The 14,894-nt window shown below is 46.7% G+C and overlaps 5 non-coding genes across 5 annotated transcripts; all 5 read right to left on the bottom strand.

Annotated features, from left to right (window-relative positions):
• Positions 1-2,547: 2,547 nt before the first annotated feature.
• TRNAC-GCA (transfer RNA cysteine (anticodon GCA)) lies at positions 2,548-2,619 on the bottom strand. Its single transcript has one exon. It is a non-coding gene; the product is annotated as a tRNA-Cys (tRNA).
• Positions 2,620-5,430: 2,811 nt separating this feature from the next.
• TRNAC-GCA (transfer RNA cysteine (anticodon GCA)) lies at positions 5,431-5,502 on the bottom strand. Its single transcript has one exon. It is a non-coding gene; the product is annotated as a tRNA-Cys (tRNA).
• Positions 5,503-8,311: 2,809 nt separating this feature from the next.
• TRNAC-GCA (transfer RNA cysteine (anticodon GCA)) lies at positions 8,312-8,383 on the bottom strand. Its single transcript has one exon. It is a non-coding gene; the product is annotated as a tRNA-Cys (tRNA).
• Positions 8,384-11,203: 2,820 nt separating this feature from the next.
• TRNAC-GCA (transfer RNA cysteine (anticodon GCA)) lies at positions 11,204-11,275 on the bottom strand. The gene has a single exon. It is a non-coding gene; the product is annotated as a tRNA-Cys (tRNA).
• A 2,801-nt stretch (positions 11,276-14,076) lies between these two features.
• On the bottom strand, positions 14,077-14,148 carry TRNAC-GCA (transfer RNA cysteine (anticodon GCA)). Its single transcript has one exon. It is a non-coding gene; the product is annotated as a tRNA-Cys (tRNA).
• Positions 14,149-14,894: the final 746 nt, after the last annotated feature.

Raw genomic sequence — 14,894 nt, forward strand, 5'->3', positions numbered from 1 at the left:
ACAGAGGAAGGGGGGGGGGGGGGGTTGGGGCGGGGCGGGGCAGGTCTAGACCACAGTCATCCTTGCCATTTTCCAAGTAGCTCTCATGGTCTAGTGGTTAGAGCTTCTGCCTTGGAGCACAGAGGTTGGCAGTTCAAGTCCTGTGAAGACACTGAAGCTGGTTTGGAGAAATTGTGGCAGCAGAGCATGGCAATGGAGTGTGTGTGTGTGTGTGTGTGTGTGTGTGTGTGTGTGTGTGTGTGTGTGTGTGTGGTTGATGGTTGGGCATCCAGAAGGTGTTGGAGGTGTGGATAGCTGTGGTGGTGGTGTGGGTGGTAAGGAAGTGAGTGGTGTGGGTGGGAAGGAAGGTGTGATAGGAAGAAGGTTGGTGATGTGGAAGTGTGTGATGGGCTGGAGGCACTAGAGGGGGAGATCATTTTTCTTGAATATAAAAAAAAAAAAAAGGCAAATAAACACTCCCATTTTTTTATTTTCAACATCCCACATGTTGCAACAGACACAACACCACTTTTGGCAGATCGACAACCTAGAAGCCTCCATTCGATGTAGTCGACCACCTCCCACCACTTCACCCTCTGACCACTTACCTCAACATCTGTTCTCCTTGACATCCTCCTCACCTCAGTCCACCTATCGACATCCTCCAGGTCAACGATCCATTATTCCGCAATCTGCTCTCCTTGACATCCACCTCACCTCAGTCCATTTATCCACCGACATCATCCACGATCCATCTCTTTTAACAGCTTCCATCGTCACGATCTTCACAGGGTTCGAACTCTCGACCTCTGCACTCCAAGGCTGCTGCTCTAACCACCAGGCCGTGGGAGCTGCTTGTCAACCAAATGCAGCGACCGAGGTCTAGGTTGTTTTGGCACACAGAGTAACTGTACAGAGGAAGGGGGGGGGGGTTGGGGCGGGGCGGGGCAGGGCAGGTCTAGACCACAGTCCTCCTTGCCATTTTCCAAGTAGCTCTCACGGTCTAGTGGTTAGAGCTTCTGCCTTGGAGCACAGAGGTTGGCAGTTCAAGTCCTGTGAAGACACTGAAGCTGGTTTGGAGAAATTGTGGCAGCAGAGCATGGCAATGGAGTATGTTAAGGTAAGTGTTAGTGTGTGTGTGTGTGGTTGATGGTTGGGCATCCAGAAGGTGTTGGAGGTGTGGATAGCTGTGGTGGTGGTGTGGGTGGTAAGGAAGTGAGTGGTGTGGTGGGGAAGGAAGTTGTGATAGGAAGAAGGTTGGTGATGTGGAAGTGTGTGATGGGCTGGAGGCACTAGAGGGGGAGATCATTTTTCTTGAATATAAAAAAAAAAAAAGGCAAATAAACACTCCCATTTTTTTATTTTCAACATCCCACATGTTGCAACAGACACAACACCACTTTTGGCAGATCGACAACCTAGAAGCCTCCATTCGATGTAGTCGACCGCCTCCCACCACTTCACCCTCTGACCACTTACCTCAACATCTGTTCTCCTTGACATCCTCCTCACCTCAGTCCACCTATCGACATCCTCCAGGTCGACGATCCATTATTCCGCAATCTGCTCTCCTTGACATCCACCTCACCTCAGTCCATTTATCCACCAACATCATCCACGATCCATCTCTTTTAACAGCTTCCATCGTCACGATCTTCACAGGGTTCGAACTGTCGAACTCTGCACTCCAAGGCTGCTGCTCTAACCACCAGGCCATGGGAGCTGCTTGTCAACCAAATGCAGCGACCGAGGTCTAGGTTGTTTTGGCACACAGATTAAATGTACAGAGGAAGGGGGGGGGAGGGTTTTGGTACGGGGCGGTTACTCGAACCTAAGACGGATCTAGCACTCTGCTCGCTGTGTCAAGATCCCTCACAGCTCAGTGGTTAGCCTTGCAGCCTAGCAGCATGAAGGTTGTTTGTTCAAATCCCCTGCTGTATTGGTTGAATTCAACTTCATGGGTTTGAACCCCCTTGGTAGCAGATGGAGGAAATGGCCTTGCTTTTATTGTCCATATATAAAAACATGTGGATGTCGGTGTTCTAAGGGGTTTGGAGTAGTTGGTGGCATGTTCTCGTACCTTATTTTTTTAGATGTAAGTTTTGTCAGACCACAAAAAGATTAAAGTTACATTCGTGGATCTTAAAGGGATACTCGTGTGGCAATTTTTTTTTTTTATTAACCGGTGCCAAAAAGTTATACAGATTTGGAAATGACTTGTATTTAAAGCTCTTAACTCTTCCAATACTTATCAGCTGCTGTATGCTACAAGAGGAAGTTCTATGGTCCTTTTTTTTTTTTTTGGCCCAAAAAAATTTACAATGTCTGTACCTCAACATTGCAAATGTTTTGCAATAAACTACAAACATGAGATATGGTTGAGCTGTAAAGAAAAAATTGTGCATTAGCGGGCACTTGGATTTGAACCAAGGACCTCTTGAACCGGCTCTACCACTGAGCTATACCCCTGCAATATGTGGCACGCATGTACCTCGACATTGCTAATTTTCAGCAATAAACTACATATGTGGGATATGGTTCAGTTCGAAAGCAAAAAAAAGGGGGATTAGGGGGCACTCGGATTTGAACCAAGGACCTCTTGATCTGCAGTCAAATGCTCTACCACTGAGCTATACCCCCACAAGACATGGAAGGCTAAATTAAGCGCACAGAGTGGGGGACTCGAACCTAAGTCCTACCTAGCTCTCGGCTAGCCTGTACTGTCCCAGTTAAATGTATATGAACCGGTGGGAAAAAATGTATTTTTGGAAATCAACTGGTGCCAAAAAGTTATACAGATTTGTACATTACCTACATTTAAAGCTCTCAATCGTTCCAGTACTTATGATCTGCATGTCCTGCGTGCCATAAAGAGAGGGGGGCTCGAATTTAGATATTGCAAGCCTAAGAGGTAGCTCGGTCTTAGGTTCGAGCCCCCCTCTGCTCGTTTTCTCTTTTTTTGTCAAGACAGTTCAAGACCACAGTCCTCCTTGCCATTTTCCAAGTAGCTCTCACGGTCTAGTGGTTAGAGCTTCTGCCTTGGAGCACAGAGGTTGGCAGTTCAAGTCCTGTGAAGACACTGAAGCTGGTTTGGAGAAATTGTGGCAGCAGAGCATGGCAATGGAGTATGTTAAGGTAAGTGTTAGTGTGTGTGTGTGGTTGATGGTTGGGCATCCAGAAGGTGTTGGAGGTGTGGATAGCTGTGGTGGTGGTGTGGGTGGTAAGGAAGTGAGTGGTGTGGGTGGGAAGGAAGGTGTGATAGGAAGAAGGTTGGTGATGTGGAAGTGTGTGATGGGCTGGAGGCACTAGAGGGGGAGATCATTTTTCTTGAATATAAAAAAAAAAAAAGGCAAATAAACACTCCCATTTTTTTATTTTCAACATCCCACATGTTGCAACAGACACAACACCACTTTTGGCAGATCGACAACCTAGAAGCCTCCATTCGATGTAGTCGACCGCCTCCCACCACTTCACCCTCTGACCACTTACCTCAACATCTGTTCTCCTTGACATCCTCCTCACCTCAGTCCACCTATCGACATCCTCCAGGTCGACGATCCATTATTCCGCAATCTGCTCTCCTTGACATCCACCTCACCTCAGTCCATTTATCCACCAACATCATCCACGATCCATCTCTTTTAACAGCTTCCATCGTCACGATCTTCACAGGGTTCGAACTCTCGAACTCTGCACTCCAAGGCTGCTGCTCTAACCACCAGGCCGTGGGAGCTGCTTGTCAACCAAATGCAGCGACCGAGGTCTAGGTTGTTTTGGCACACAGAGTAACTGTACAGAGGAAGGGGGGGGGGGGGGGGTTGGGGCGGGGCGGGGCAGGTCTAGACCACAGTCATCCTTGCCATTTTCCAAGTAGCTCTCACGGTCTAGTGGTTAGAGCTTCTGCCTTGGAGCACAGAGGTTGGCAGTTCAAGTCCTGTGAAGACACTGAAGCTGGTTTGGAGAAATTGTGGCAGCAGAGCATGGCAATGGAGTATGTTAAGGTAAGTGTTAGTGTGTGTGTGTGTGTGTGTGGTTGATGGTTGGGCATCCAGGAGGTGTGGATAGCTGTGGTGGTGGTGTGGGTGGTAAGGAAGTGAGTGGTGTGGGTGGGAAGGAAGTTGTGATAGGAAGAAGGTTGGTGATGTGGAAGTGTGTGATGGGCTGGAGGCACAAGAGGGGGAGATCATTTTTCTTGAATATAAAAGAAAAAGGTAAATAAACACTCCCATTTTTTTTATTTTCAACATCCCACATGTTGCAACAGACACAACACCACTTTTGGCAGATCGACAATCTAGAAGCCTCCATTCGATGTAGTCAACCACCTCCCACCACTTCACCCTCTGACCACTTACCTCAACATCTGTTTTCCTTGACATCCTCCTCACCTCAGTCCACCCATCGACATCCTCCAGGTCCACGATCCATTATTCCGCAATCTGCTCTCCTTGACATCCACCTCACCTCAGTCCATTTATGCACCGACATCGTCCACGATCCATCTCTTTTAACAGCTTCCATCGTCACGATCTTCACAGGATTCGAACTCTCGACCTCTGCACTCCAAGGCTGCTGCTCTAACCACCAGGCTGTGGGAGCTGCTTGTCAACCATATGCGGCGACCAAGGTCTAGGTTGTTTTGGCACACAGATTAAATGTACAGAGGAAGGGGGGGGGGGGGGAGGGTTTTGGTACGGGGCGGTTACTCGAACCTACAACGGATCTAGCACTCTGCTCGCTGTGTCAAGATCCCTCACAGCTCAGTGGTTAGCCTTGCAGCCTAGCAGCATGAAGGTTGTTTGTTCAAATCCCCTGCTGTATTGGTTGAATCCAACTTCATGGGTTTGAACCCCCTTGGTAGCAGATGGAGGAAATGGCCTTGCTTTTATTGTCCATATATAAAAACATGTGGATGTCGGTGTTCTAAGGGGTTTGGAGTAGTTGGTGGCATGTTCTCGTACCTTATTTTTTTAGTTGTAAGTTTTGTCAGACCACAAAAAGATTAAAGTTACATTCGTGGATCTTAAAGGGATACTCGTGTGGCAATTTTTTTTTTTTATTAACCGGTGCCAAAAAGTTATACAGATTTGGAAATGACTTGTATTTAAAGCTCTTAACTCTTCCAATACTTATCAGCTGCTGTATGCTACAAGAGGAAGTTCTATGGTCCTTTTTTTTTTTTTGGCCCAAAAAAATTTACAATGTCTGTACCTCAACATTGCAAATGTTTTGCAATAAACTACAAACATGAGATATGGTTGAGCTGTAAAGAAAAAATTGTGCATTAGCGGGCACTTGGATTTGAACCAAGGACCTCTTGAACCGGCTCTACCACTGAGCTATACCCCTGCAATATGTGGCACGCATGTACCTCGACATTGCTAATTTTCAGCAATAAACTACATATGTGGGATATGGTTCAGTTCGAAAGCAAAAAAAAGGGGGATTAGGGGGCACTCGGATTTGAACCAAGGACCTCTTGATCTGCAGTCAAATGCTCTACCACTGAGCTATACCCCCACAAGACATGGAAGGCTAAATTAAGCGCACAGAGTGGGGGACTCGAACCTAAGTCCTACCTAGCTCTCGGCTAGCCTGTACTGTCCCAGTTAAATGTATATGAACCGGTGGGAAAAAATGTATTTTTGGAAATCAACTGGTGCCAAAAAGTTATACAGATTTGTACATTACCTACATTTAAAGCTCTCAATCGTTCCAGTACTTATGATCTGCATGTCCTGCGTGCCATAAAGAGAGGGGGGCTCGAATTTAGATATTGCAAGCCTAAGAGGTAGCTCGGTCTTAGGTTCGAGCCCCCCTCTGCTCGTTTTCTCTTTTTTTGTCAAGACAGTTCAAGACCACAGTCCTCCTTGCCATTTTCCAAGTAGCTCTCACGGTCTAGTGGTTAGAGCTTCTGCCTTGGAGCACAGAGGTTGGCAGTTCAAGTCCTGTGAAGACACTGAAGCTGGTTTGAAGAAATTGTGGCAGCAGAGCATGGCAATGGAGTATGTTAAGGTAAGTGTTAGTGTGTGTGTGTGTGTGTGTGTGGTTGATGGTTGGGCATCCAGAAGGTGTTGGAGGTGTGGATAGCTGTGGTGGTGGTGTGGGTGGTAAGGAAGTGAGTGGTGTGGGTGGGAAGGAAGGTGTGATAGGAAGAAGGTTGGTGATGTGGAAGTGTGTGATGGGCTGGAGGCACTAGAGGGGGAGATCATTTTTCTTGAATATAAAAAAAAAAAAGGCAAATAAACACTCCCATTTTTTTATTTTCAACATCCCACATGTTGCAACAGACACAACACCACTTTTGGCAGATCGACAACCTAGAAGCCTCCATTCGATGTAGTCGACCACCTCCCACCACTTCACCCTCTGACCACTTACCTCAACATCTGTTCTCCTTGACATCCTCCTCACCTCAGTCCACCTATCGACATCCTCCAGGTCCACGATCCATTATTCCACAATCTGCTCTCCTTGACATCCACCTCACCTCAGTCCATTTATCCACCAACATCATCCACGATCCATCTCTTTTAACAGCTTCCATCGTCACGATCTTCACAGGATTCGAACTCTCGACCTCTGCACTCCAAGGCTGCTGCTCTAACCACCAGGCCGTGGGAGCTGCTTGTCAACCAAACGCAGCGACCGAGGTCTAGGTTGTTTTGGCACACAGAGTAACTGTACAGAGGAAGGGGGGGGGGGGGTTGGGGCGGGGCGGGGCAGGTCTAGACCACAGTCATCCTTGCCATTTTCCAAGTAGCTCTCACGGTCTAGTGGTTAGAGCTTCTGCCTTGGAGCACAGAGGTTGGCAGTTCAAGTCCTGTGAAGACACTGAAGCTGGTTTGGAGAATTTGTGGCAGCAGAGCATGGCAATGGAGTATGTTAAGGTAAGTGTTAGTGTGTGTGTGTGTGTGTGTGTGTGTGTGTGTGGTTGATGGTTGGGCATCCAGGAGGTGTGGATAGCTGTGGTGGTGGTGTGGGTGGTAAGGAAGTGAGTGGTGTGGGTGGGAAGGAAGTTGTGATAGGAAGAAGGTTGGTGATGTGGAAGTGTGTGATGGGCTGGAGGCACAAGAGGGGGAGATCATTTTTCTTGAATATAAAAGAAAAAGGTAAATAAACACTCCCATTTTTTTTATTTTCAACATCCCACATGTTGCAACAGACACAACACCACTTTTGGCAGATCGACAATCTAGAAGCCTCCATTCGATGTAGTCAACCACCTCCCACCACTTACCTCAACATCTGTTTTCCTTGACATCCTCCTCACCTCAGTCCACCCATCGACATCCTCCAGGTCCACGATCCATTATCCCGCAATCTGCTCTCCTTGACATCCACCTCACCTCAGTCCATTTATCCACCGACATCGTCCACGATCCATCTCTTTTAACAGCTTCCATCGTCACGATCTTCACAGGATTCGAACTCTCGACCTCTGCACTCCAAGGCTGCTGCTCTAACCACCAGGCCGTGGGAGCTGCTTGTCAACCAAATGCGGCGACCAAGGTCTAGGTTGTTTTGGCACACAGATTAAATGTACAGAGGAAGGGGGGGGGAGGGTTTTGGTACGGGGCGGTTACTCGAACCTAAGACGGATCTAGCACTCTGCTCGCTGTGTCAAGATCCCTCACAGCTCAGTGGTTAGCCTTGCAGCCTAGCAGCATGAAGGTTGTTTGTTCAAATCCCCTGCTGTATTGGTTGAATTCAACTTCATGGGTTTGAACCCCCTTGGTAGCAGATGGAGGAAATGGCCTTGCTTTTATTGTCCATATATAAAAACATGTGGATGTCGGTGTTCTAAGGGGTTTGGAGTAGTTGGTGGCATGTTCTCGTACCTTATTTTTTTAGATGTAAGTTTTGTCAGACCACAAAAAGATTAAAGTTACATTCGTGGATCTTAAAGGGATACTCGTGTGGCAATTTTTTTTTTTTATTAACCGGTGCCAAAAAGTTATACAGATTTGGAAATGACTTGTATTTAAAGCTCTTAACTCTTCCAATACTTATCAGCTGCTGTATGCTACAAGAGGAAGTTCTATGGTCCTTTTTTTTTTTTTTGGCCCAAAAAAATTTACAATGTCTGTACCTCAACATTGCAAATGTTTTGCAATAAACTACAAACATGAGATATGGTTGAGCTGTAAAGAAAAAATTGTGCATTAGCGGGCACTTGGATTTGAACCAAGGACCTCTTGAACCGGCTCTACCACTGAGCTATACCCCTGCAATATGTGGCACGCATGTACCTCGACATTGCTAATTTTCAGCAATAAACTACATATGTGGGATATGGTTCAGTTCGAAAGCAAAAAAAAGGGGGATTAGGGGGCACTCGGATTTGAACCAAGGACCTCTTGATCTGCAGTCAAATGCTCTACCACTGAGCTATACCCCCACAAGACATGGAAGGCTAAATTAAGCGCACAGAGTGGGGGACTCGAACCTAAGTCCTACCTAGCTCTCGGCTAGCCTGTACTGTCCCAGTTAAATGTATATGAACCGGTGGGAAAAAATGTATTTTTGGAAATCAACTGGTGCCAAAAAGTTATACAGATTTGTACATTACCTACATTTAAAGCTCTCAATCGTTCCAGTACTTATGATCTGCATGTCCTGCGTGCCATAAAGAGAGGGGGGCTCGAATTTAGATATTGCAAGCCTAAGAGGTAGCTCGGTCTTAGGTTCGAGCCCCCCTCTGCTCGTTTTCTCTTTTTTTGTCAAGACAGTTCAAGAACACAGTCCTCCTTGCCATTTTCCAAGTAGCTCTCACGGTCTAGTGGTTAGAGATTCTGCCTTGGAGCACAGAGGTTGGCAGTTCAAGTCCTGTGAAGACACTGAAGCTGGTTTGGAGAAATTGTGGCAGCAGAGCATGGCAATGGAGTATGTTAAGGTGTGTGTGTGTGTGTGTGTGTGTGTGTGTGTGTGTGGTTGATGGTTGGGCATCCAGAAGGTGTTGGAGGTGTGGATAGCTGTGGTGGTGGTGTGGGTGGTAAGGAAGTGAGTGGTGTGGTGGGGAAGGAAGTTGTGATAGGAAGAAGGTTGGTGATGTGGAAGTGTGTGATGGGCTGGAGGCACTAGAGGGGGAGATCATTTTTCTTGAATATAAAAAAAAAAAAAGGCAAATAAACACTCCCATTTTTTTATTTTCAACATCCCACATGTTGCAACAGACACAACACCACTTTTGGCAGATCGACAACCTAGAAGCCTCCATTCGATGTAGTCGACCGCCTCCCACCACTTCACCCTCTGACCACTTACCTCAACATCTGTTCTCCTTGACATCCTCCTCACCTCAGTCCACCTATCGACATCCTCCAGGTCGACGATCCATTATTCCGCAATCTGCTCTCCTTGACATCCACCTCACCTCAGTCCATTTATCCACCAACATCATCCACGATCCATCTCTTTTAACAGCTTCCATCGTCACGATCTTCACAGGGTTCGAACTCTCGAACTCTGCACTCCAAGGCTGCTGCTCTAACCACCAGGCCGTGGGAGCTGCTTGTCAACCAAATGCAGCGACCGAGGTCTAGGTTGTTTTGGCACACAGAGTAACTGTACAGAGGAAGGGGGGGGGGGGGGGGGTTGGGGCGGGGCGGGGCAGGTCTAGACCACAGTCATCCTTGCCATTTTCCAAGTAGCTCTCACGGTCTAGTGGTTAGAGCTTCTGCCTTGGAGCACAGAGGTTGGCAGTTCAAGTCCTGTGAAGACACTGAAGCTGGTTTGGAGAAATTGTGGCAGCAGAGCATGGCAATGGAGTATGTTAAGGTAAGTGTTAGTGTGTGTGTGTGTGTGTGGTTGATGGTTGGGCATCCAGGAGGTGTGGATAGCTGTGGTGGTGGTGTGGGTGGTAAGGAAGTGAGTGGTGTGGGTGGGAAGGAAGTTGTGATAGGAAGAAGGTTGGTGATGTGGAAGTGTGTGATGGGCTGGAGGCACAAGAGGGGGAGATCATTTTTCTTGAATATAAAAGAAAAAGGTAAATAAACACTCCCATTTTTTTTATTTTCAACATCCCACATGTTGCAACAGACACAACACCACTTTTGGCAGATCGACAATCTAGAAGCCTCCATTCAATGTAGTCAACCACCTCCCACCACTTCACCCTCTGACCACTTACCTCAACATCTGTTTTCCTTGACATCCTCCTCACCTCAGTCCACCCATCGACATCCTCCAGGTCCACGATCCATTATTCCGCAATCTGCTCTCCTTGACATCCACCTCACCTCAGTCCATTTATCCACCGACATCGTCCACGATCCATCTCTTTTAACAGCTTCCATCGTCACGATCTTCACAGGATTCGAACTCTCGACCTCTGCACTCCAAGGCTGCTGCTCTAACCACCAGGCCGTGGGAGCTGCTTGTCAACCAAATGCGGCGACCAAGGTCTAGGTTGTTTTGGCACACAGATTAAATGTACAGAGGAAGGGGGGGGGAGGGTTTTGGTACGGGGCGGTTACTCGAACCTAAGACGGATCTAGCACTCTGCTCGCTGTGTCAAGATCCCTCACAGCTCAGTGGTTAGCCTTGCAGCCTAGCAGCATGAAGGTTGTTTGTTCAAATCCCCTGCTGTATTGGTTGAATTCAACTTCATGGGTTTGAACCCCCTTGGTAGCAGATGGAGGAAATGGCCTTGCTTTTATTGTCCATATATAAAAACATGTGGATGTCGGTGTTCTAAGGGGTTTGGAGTAGTTGGTGGCATGTTCTCGTACCTTATTTTTTTAGATGTAAGTTTTGTCAGACCACAAAAAGATTAAAGTTACATTCGTGGATCTTAAAGGGATACTCGTGTGGCAATTTTTTTTTTTTATTAACCGGTGCCAAAAAGTTATACAGATTTGGAAATGACTTGTATTTAAAGCTCTTAACTCTTCCAATACTTATCAGCTGCTGTATGCTACAAGAGGAAGTTCTATGGTCCTTTTTTTTTTTTTTGGCCCAAAAAAATTTACAATGTCTGTACCTCAACATTGCAAATGTTTTGCAATAAACTACAAACATGAGATATGGTTGAGCTGTAAAGAAAAAATTGTGCATTAGCGGGCACTTGGATTTGAACCAAGGACCTCTTGAACCGGCTCTACCACTGAGCTATACCCCTGCAATATGTGGCACGCATGTACCTCGACATTGCTAATTTTCAGCAATAAACTACATATGTGGGATATGGTTCAGTTCGAAAGCAAAAAAAAGGGGGATTAGGGGGCACTCGGATTTGAACCAAGGACCTCTTGATCTGCAGTCAAATGCTCTACCACTGAGCTATACCCCCACAAGACATGGAAGGCTAAATTAAGCGCACAGAGTGGGGGACTCGAACCTAAGTCCTACCTAGCTCTCGGCTAGCCTGTACTGTCCCAGTTAAATGTATATGAACCGGTGGGAAAAAATGTATTTTTGGAAATCAACTGGTGCCAAAAAGTTATACAGATTTGTACATTACCTACATTTAAAGCTCTCAATCGTTCCAGTACTTATGATCTGCATGTCCTGCGTGCCATAAAGAGAGGGGGGCTCGAATTTAGATATTGCAAGCCTAAGAGGTAGCTCGGTCTTAGGTTCGAGCCCCCCTCTGCTCGTTTTCTCTTTTTTTGTCAAGACAGTTCAAGACCACAGTCCTCCTTGCCATTTTCCAAGTAGCTCTCACGGTCTAGTGGTTAGAGCTTCTGCCTTGGAGCACAGAGGTTGGCAGTTCAAGTCCTGTGAAGACACTGAAGCTGGTTTGGAGAAATTGTGGCAGCAGAGCATGGCAATGGAGTATGTTAAGGTAAGTGTTAGTGTGTGTGTGTGTGGTTGATGGTTGGGCATCCAGAAGGTGTTGGAGGTGTGGATAGCTGTGTGGGTGGTAAGGAAGTGAGTGGTGTGGTGGGGAAGGAAGTTGTGATAGGAAGAAGGTTGGTGATGTGGAAGTGTGTGATGGGCTGGAGGCACTAGAGGGGGAGATCATTTTTCTTGAATATAAAAAAAAAAAAAGGCAAATAAACACTCCCATTTTTTTATTTTCAACATCCCACATGTTGCAACAGACACAACACCACTTTTGGCAGATCGACAACCTAGAAGCCTCCATTCGATGTAGTCGACCGCCTCCCACCACTTCACCCTCTGACCACTTACCTCAACATCTGTTCTCCTTGACATCCTCCTCACCTCAGTCCACCTATCGACATCCTCCAGGTCGACGATCCATTATTCCGCAATCTGCTCTCCTTGACATCCACCTCACCTCAGTCCATTTATCCACCAACATCATCCACGATCCATCTCTTTTAACAGCTTCCATCGTCACGATCTTCACAGGGTTCGAACTCTCGAACTCTGCACTCCAAGGCTGCTGCTCTAACCACCAGGCCGTGGGAGCTGCTTGTCAACCAAATGCAGCGACCGAGGTCTAGGTTGTTTTGGCACACAGAGTAACTGTACAGAGGAAGGGGGGGGGGGGGGTTGGGGCGGGGCGGGGCAGGTCTAGACCACAGTCATCCTTGCCATTTTCCAAGTAGCTCTCACGGTCTAGTGGTTAGAGCTTCTGCCTTGGAGCACAGAGGTTGGCAGTTCAAGTCCTGTGAAGACACTGAAGCTGGTTTGGAGAAATTGTGGCAGCAGAGCATGGCAATGGAGTATGTTAAGGTAAGTGTTAGTGTGTGTGTGTGTGTGTGTGGTTGATGGTTGGGCATCCAGGAGGTGTGGATAGCTGTGGTGGTGGTGTGGGTGGTAAGGAAGTGAGTGGTGTGGGTGGGAAGGAAGTTGTGATAGGAAGAAGGTTGGTGATGTGGAAGTGTGTGATGGGCTGGAGGCACAAGAGGGGGAGATCATTTTTCTTGAATATAAAAGAAAAAGGTAAATAAACACTCCCATTTTTTTTATTTTCAACATCCCACATGTTGCAACAGACACAACACCACTTTTGGCAGATCGACAATCTAGAAGCCTCCATTCGATGTAGTCAACCACCTCCCACCACTTCACCCTCTGACCACTTACCTCAACATCTGTTTTCCTTGACATCCTCCTCACCTCAGTCCACCCATCGACATCCTCCAGGTCCACGATCCATTATTCCGCAATCTGCTCTCCTTGACATCCACCTCACCTCAGTCCATTTATGCACCGACATCGTCCACGATCCATCTCTTTTAACAGCTTCCATCGTCACGATCTTCACAGGATTCGAACTCTCGACCTCTGCACTCCAAGGCTGCTGCTCTAACCACCAGGCTGTGGGAGCTGCTTGTCAACCATATGCGGCGACCAAGGTCTAGGTTGTTTTGGCACACAGATTAAATGTACAGAGGAAGGGGGGGGGGGGGAGGGTTTTGGTACGGGGCGGTTACTCGAACCTACAACGGATCTAGCACTCTGCTCGCTGTGTCAAGATCCCTCACAGCTCAGTGGTTAGCCTTGCAGCCTAGCAGCATGAAGGTTGTTTGTTCAAATCCCCTGCTGTATTGGTTGAATCCAACTTCATGGGTTTGAACCCCCTTGGTAGCAGATGGAGGAAATGGCCTTGCTTTTATTGTCCATATATAAAAACATGTGGATGTCGGTGTTCTAAGGGGTTTGGAGTAGTTGGTGGCATGTTCTCGTACCTTATTTTTTTAGTTGTAAGTTTTGTCAGACCACAAAAAGATTAAAGTTACATTCGTGGATCTTAAAGGGATACTCGTGTGGCAATTTTTTTTTTTTATTAACCGGTGCCAAAAAGTTATACAGATTTGGAAATGACTTGTATTTAAAGCTCTTAACTCTTCCAATACTTATCAGCTGCTGTATGCTACAAGAGGAAGTTCTATGGTCCTTTTTTTTTTTTTGGCCCAAAAAAATTTACAATGTCTGTACCTCAACATTGCAAATGTTTTGCAATAAACTACAAACATGAGATATGGTTGAGCTGTAAAGAAAAAATTGTGCATTAGCGGGCACTTGGATTTGAACCAAGGACCTCTTGAACCGGCTCTACCACTGAGCTATACCCCTGCAATATGTGGCACGCATGTACCTCGACATTGCTAATTTTCAGCAATAAACTACATATGTGGGATATGGTTCAGTTCGAAAGCAAAAAAAAGGGGGATTAGGGGGCACTCGGATTTGAACCAAGGACCTCTTGATCTGCAGTCAAATGCTCTACCACTGAGCTATACCCCCACAAGACATGGAAGGCTAAATTAAGCGCACAGAGTGGGGGACTCGAACCTAAGTCCTACCTAGCTCTCGGCTAGCCTGTACTGTCCCAGTTAAATGTATATGAACCGGTGGGAAAAAATGTATTTTTGGAAATCAACTGGTGCCAAAAAGTTATACAGATTTGTACATTACCTACATTTAAAGCTCTCAATCGTTCCAGTACTTATGATCTGCATGTCCTGCGTGCCATAAAGAGAGGGGGGCTCGAATTTAGATATTGCAAGCCTAAGAGGTAGCTCGGTCTTAGGTTCGAGCCCCCCTCTGCTCGTTTTCTCTTTTTTTGTCAAGACAGTTCAAGACCACAGTCCTCCTTGCCATTTTCCAAGTAGCTCTCACGGTCTAGTGGTTAGAGCTTCTGCCTTGGAGCACAGAGGTTGGCAGTTCAAGTCCTGTGAAGACACTGAAGCTGGTTTGAAGAAATTGTGGCAGCAGAGCATGGCAATGGAGTATGTTAAGGTAAGTGTTAGTGTGTGTGTGTGTGTGTGTGGTTGATGGTTGGGCATCCAGAAGGTGTTGGAGGTGTGGATAGCTGTGGTGGTGGTGTGGGTGGTAAGGAAGTGAGTGGTGTGGGTGGGAAGGAAGGTGTGATAGGAAGAAGGTTGGTGATGTGGAAGTGTGTGATGGGCTGGAGGCACTAGAGGGGGAGATCATTTTTCTTGAATATAAAAAAAAAAAAGGCAAATAAACACTCCCATTTTTTTATTTTC

This window comes from Hyla sarda, chromosome 3 (genome assembly GCF_029499605.1).
Source record: "Hyla sarda isolate aHylSar1 chromosome 3, aHylSar1.hap1, whole genome shotgun sequence".
Lineage (NCBI taxonomy): Eukaryota > Metazoa > Chordata > Amphibia > Anura > Hylidae > Hyla > Hyla sarda.